We start from the raw sequence: 5,975 nt of genomic DNA on the forward strand, positions 1-5,975 counted from the left end.
AAAATCCTACCGAGTGGTGAGCAATCCTCCCACTCGGGGGCTTAGCTGCAGTCCAGTACTCGCCAAAGTTTAAAAAATCCTATCGAGTGGTGAGCGACCCTCTCACTTGGGGGCTTAGCTGCAGTCCAGTGCTCGCCAAAGTTTAAAAAATCCTACCAAGTGGTGAGCGACCCTCTCACTCGGGGGTTTAGCTGCAGTCCAGTACTCGCCTAAGGTTTAAAGTCCGTCCTTATCCGCAAGGACGACGAGGTGCAGGTCGACTGCAACCTTCTCCTTTGGAACTGCGCCACAAATACAATGTGCGCTCCATCACCATCCGCAAGGACGATGAGGTGCAGGTCGACACAACCTTCTCCTTTGGAGCTGCGCCACAAATACAACGTGCGCTCCATTCTCTTCTGCAAGGACGACGAGGTGCAGGTCGACTACAACCTTCTCCTTTGGAGCCGCGCCACAAATACAACGTGCGCTCCATCCCCATCCGAAAGGACGGCGAGGTGCAGGTCGACTGCAACCTTCTCCTTAGGAGCTGCGCCACAAGTACAACGTACGCTCCATCCCTATCTGCAAGGCCGATGAGGTGCATGTCGACGCGACCTTCTTCTCTGAGCTACGCCACAAATACAACGTGTGCTCCATCCCTGTCCGCAGGGATGACGAGGCGCAGGTCGATTGAAGTCTCCACTTCAGGGCTACATCTCAAAGAGCAAATTCCACGCGAAGGCAAATACAAGCATATTCAAAAATAAACCAAGTTCAGATAGATCCTAAAAGTTCCAAGCGACGGATCAAAAGTATTCGAGCATCAAGCCTGAAGGAGTTTAACGGTTACACAATCACTCGGCATTCCGAGGCAAATAAAGGTGGAGCATAATGTTTTTCGGTCATGCGTCAGGAGAAGGACTGGCTGGGTCGCAGAAACTGTCAAGGTCTATGTTGTCTGCAATACGAGTGGCGGCTTCAAGGAAGTGTCCATGAAGGACTGGAAAGTGTGTCTCTTGGTGTTAGCAACCTTGAGTTCCGCCAGCTTGTCTTCTTTGACGTCTTTGCAGTGCACTCGGACCAGGGACAATGCGACATCAGTGCCACAGCGAGCGGATGACTTCTTCCATTCTTGCACTCGGTTAGGGATTTGATTCAGTCGAGCCATCAGGGACTCGAGATCTTGGGACAGTTCCGCCTGAGGCCAGAGTTTGGCATCAACCCGAGTCATCGCCGCTTTCAGGCGGGCAAGATAAGTAACTGCGCTGTCCATGCGAGATTCCAACCGCAACACATTCATCGCAACATCATCCTTGACTGGACAGTTTATGGGGTCAAGACCCATCTCGACCCGCCCAGTTTCCGCTTAAAAATCTTGACAAAACTCTGCACAGTCGAGTGAATGGTGAGTCGATGATATAATTAGACTTGACAGTCGACAGAAACAAGTCAGTCAACCATCAGTACCTTCAAGGTTTAAGACCAGCTTTGCAGCAAGCTGGCCCAGATAAGACTCCAACTCGCCCTTCTTAACTTTGAGGCTCCCAAGCTCGTCAGTCAGCTTGTCCTTATCCTTCTTCAGTCGCTCGACCTCCTGATTGGCATCAGAAATAGCAGTCTTCAGTTTGGAACTCTCTTCTTCTAGCTTGTCGACTGAAGCAAGCTTCTTGTCGGCAAGTGCAGTTTTCTCTCGCGCTTCCTTCTATGCAGCAGCAAGATCCAGATCCTTCTTCTCCAAAGCCTGCTTCATTTTCTCTAAAGAAATAACATTCTTCAGACGGGCTTGGAGTTGACGGTTTTCACTATGTACATCTGCTCGAGTGGAGTCACTCGGTTAAAAAAACGGAAAGGAAAAGTGCCAGCAACAGTAAGATAAACAGTTCATGATCGGTTACCTCACATGGCAGCTACTTCATCGCGAGCAGTCTTGAGATTCTTTTTGGCCAGTTCAAGATCAAGGTTGAGGCTGATTTGTTGCTGGTTCAGTGTAGAGAGTTGAGCACCGAGATCACAAGATTTCTGCGGCCAACACATAAGACTTGTCAGTCGACTGAAATGAAAGATATCACTGCGACAGCTACTCCAAGACTACCATCCAAAAAAAGAGAGGTTCAGATTCTCAGACCACACAACTATGGTCTCGGGGACTACACCCAGTGGGTGCACTTAGCGTGCCCCCACTGGTTTTAATTCCACTCGGCATGGTCCGCCCAATGCGAGTTGTAAAAAATAAAGTTCAGATTCTCAGACCACAGTCGACTGCCCGCGGTCAACTATGGTCTCGGGGACTACACCCAGTGGGTGTACTCAAAGTGCCCCCACTAGTTCAAAGATTCAGCTTGAGTCGATCCAAAGTGACTTATACAAATTCAAAACAGCCACACCCCAGTGGGTGATCAGACAAGAAATATGACCAACTAACCTGGACATTGGTTTGCAGAGCAGCTTCGACGTTGAAGGACACCTGGGTGGCCTCATGCACCACTTTCATTTGCCCCATCACAAGATTTAACTGAAGAAGAGCTTCCTTGGCAGCAGTCGATGGGTCGTTCGGAGTCTGATACGCAGTAAAAAGCGATGCTGGCAGAGCAATCAAAGCAGCTGTAGGATCTAAAGCGTGGAGTTGTATTGGTGCAGCAGAAGTCTGAGCAGTTGATCCTGATGGACAACCAGTCGACAGCGGGACAGCGAAGGTGACGTTAGTTCGAGGCGGATCTGTCGATTGCTCGACTGCCGCCCCAAGCGTCACGGTCGACTAAAGAACCTGGACCTCAGACGCTTTCCCGCCCAGTTCCTTGTCTTTCCTCCTCCTCCCCCTTAGCGGTACTTCTTCTTCATCATCCGGGAGCACAACAACATCCCGTGGAACTGCAATAAATAGATAAAGTCGTACGGATAGCTGACAAACAATCCGGTCGTCCAAATAAATTCGAATCGGGTAGACTTACTGGCTTTGGAGGTAGCTGCATCGTCGGTTTCCTCGTTGACCGGATTCTTGTCAATGTCCGTGTCAGTCACAGCTGAGGTCAGGCTATAAAGGTTCATCATCCATTCGGTCAGAACAAGAAAATACAGGAAGAACATTTACCCAGAAGCAACAGGAACGTCCATGTTGATTCTAGGCAAGGTCTTCCGAGCCTTCGAAGGATTGACCTTGGGCTGCTTGGTGACCTTCTCAGCCAATTCTGGAGTCGGAGACCGAGCGCGTTTTTGAGATGGAGCACTCGACACCATAGCTTTACCGCGCCTGCCCATGGGATCATGGTGCTGCTTGGATCGACGTTCAGAACGAGGCGATGAGTCGGCTACTTCCTCATCGCCCGACTCATCGCTCTCATCTTCATCATCGTCGACTGGTGACTCCCACTCGCCGCTCTCCTCCGCACTGTCCTCGCCCTCTTGGTCTTGCTCCAGAGCTTGTTCACCATTGGGCATTAAATACATCTCCGTGTAAATCTACAAAACAAGGAGCCGACTGCAAGTCAGTTGGATCAACAAACAGTCGGAAAACACGTCTAAAAGCTCAGTTGAAATGGCCAAACCTTGTCTGGTTGGTTTCTGTCGCTGAAAGGGTTGACTCTCCTGGCGCCCCTGGGGTTGTCCTTGTTCCCGGTGATACCCCTCAGCCACTCGGCCACTGTTTTGGCTGCCACCTCCTCCGGATGAACCCGAGCGATGTCACCAGCCCCGGAGCACATCCACATGGAGTGGTCACGAGCTTGGAGTGGTTGGATGCGCCGAATGAGGAACACCTCTAGTAGATCCATGCCAGTGACACCTTGGTTGATCAACTGAACCACTCTCTCGACAAGCATGCCTGTCTCCGCCTTCTCTGCGGCAGTCACTTTCAACGAAGATGGAGTTTGAACACGATCAAAAGAGAAAGGGGGAAGTTCAGTCGACTGGCCTGGCGTCACGATGTCCTGGCAGTAGAACCAGGTCGAGTGCCAGCCCTTGACCGACTCTGGCAGAGTCATCGAGGGAAAAGAACTTCTTTTCCTCTTCTGAATACCCAGACCCCCACACATCTGGATAACATGGGTTTTCTCGTCGTTCGAGTTCGCTTTTTTCACTGTTTGGGAGCGGATGGTAAAGATGTGCTTGAAAAGACCCCAGTGCGGTCGACACCCTAGGACATTCTCGCACATGGATACGAACGCGGCAAGATACGTGATGGTGTTGGGAGTAAAATGATGGAGTTGGGCCCCAAAGAAATTCAAGAAACCCCAAAAGAAGGGGTGTGGAGGAAGCGAGAAGCCGCGGTCGACATGGGTGGCGAGCGGAACGCACTCACCCGGTCGCGGCTGCGGTTCCGTTTCCCCCTCCGGCAGCCGCGCAGACTCATGGACGATCAACCCTAACTCGGCCATATCGTCCAAGTCCTCCTGTCGAAGCGAAGATCGGATCCAATCTCTCTGGATCCAACCCGACGACAGCCCCGAGCGCGATGAAGACCCCCGATTCGTCTTCCTGCTTTTCGTCGCTCCCGTCGCCTTCTTCGCGTGTTCCAGCGCCGCCGTTCTCTCCTTCACCATGGCGGCGGAGCGGTGGCGTCGAGAGTGGAGAAGCCGGATGGGGTGAAGGAGCAAGAGGAAGAAGAAGCAGAATGGGCACGCACAGTGCGGACGCCTCGGTCTCGCCGCTTTTAAAGGCCCACTTCCGAGTGGCTGACGCGTTGGTCCAGCGATCCTATCAAATCCCTCAAATAGTCACGCATGGGATACATGGCGAAAAAGGTGGCGCGGAAATCGAAATGCCCTGTCTATCCACTCCGCTTACCATGGCACGTTCCGTCTGGCGCGCTCCTACCGAAATTTCGAATCCTGCGAAATCCGGGATCCTCGGCAACTGATCACGCCAAAGATTTCGCATCAAAGATGACACTCGACAAGCGACGTTATAAAAACCAATCGGTAATTGCTGAATCGATCAAGGCGACTGAAACGAAGCCGAAAGTTCCAACACTGGCCTCCATTCAGAGATGAATTCTTGAGAAAGGCAAGAGTCAAGGCAAGATCAACTTCAACCTTCTTTTCACTCAGACCTCAATCCATTCGGGGGCTAATGATGAGGACATAGACCTGGGGTAGGGTAATAGGCCTGACCTATACGTCCTACCTAAGGTCCTTGTCTTAGAAGCAAAGAAGTTCAAGAGTAAAGAAGGTGGACCCAATAAAGGCGTTGAGTGCAATCCACTCGACCCACCATTCACTCGGAGACTACTTCTTCTTTGAGTCACTCGACCATGTAAAAGACCACTCGACGTACAAGGAGACCTAAAGCCGTTCTGCACAGCAACGGTCGGGCATTTACTCGTATATTTAATGATCATTTGTAGCACTTTATTACAGACGTTACCTGTAATGCTCTCTTTTTATGAACATTGAACCCTGTGTAACGGAGGGGAGCTGAGGTCCTGGCGCACTCTATATAAGCCACCCCCCTCCTCTGGGACAAGGGTTCGCACCCCCTGTAACTTACACGAATATAATCCAGTCGACCGCCTCCGGGCTCCGAGACGTAGGGCTGTTACTTCCTCCGAGAAGGGCCTGAACTCGTAAAACTCGCGTGTACAACTCCTCCATAGCTAAGCTCTTGCCTCTACATCCCTACCCCCCTATTCTACTGTCAGACTTAGAACCACGACAGCAGGTTATACTCACGAAAGAGGAGATTGAAGTATGTCTTCCAGGCATAAAAAATCGCCTCTTTGTGGGAGAGGATGACCGGAACGCGACGTTCGATGGGAACATCACGAATGTAGGCAGGGTCAGGGAGGGTGGCGGCGGAGGAGTCGAGGGGGTTCGGCGGGCGCACTGCCGGAGGGGTGGAGGCGGCGGAGCGGTTGGAGAGATCGGAACCAGACATGGCGGAGGGTTCGGCCGGGGTAAGGTTAGGGTTTCGGGTGGCGGCGGGCGGCTAGCGGAGCAGAGGCGACAGGGGGCGGCTAGCGGCAGGGTTAGTGTTTGGTGGTGGGCGGCTAGCGGCGGGGT

This window comes from Triticum aestivum, chromosome 3A (assembly GCF_018294505.1).
Source record: "Triticum aestivum cultivar Chinese Spring chromosome 3A, IWGSC CS RefSeq v2.1, whole genome shotgun sequence".
Lineage (NCBI taxonomy): Eukaryota > Viridiplantae > Streptophyta > Magnoliopsida > Poales > Poaceae > Triticum > Triticum aestivum.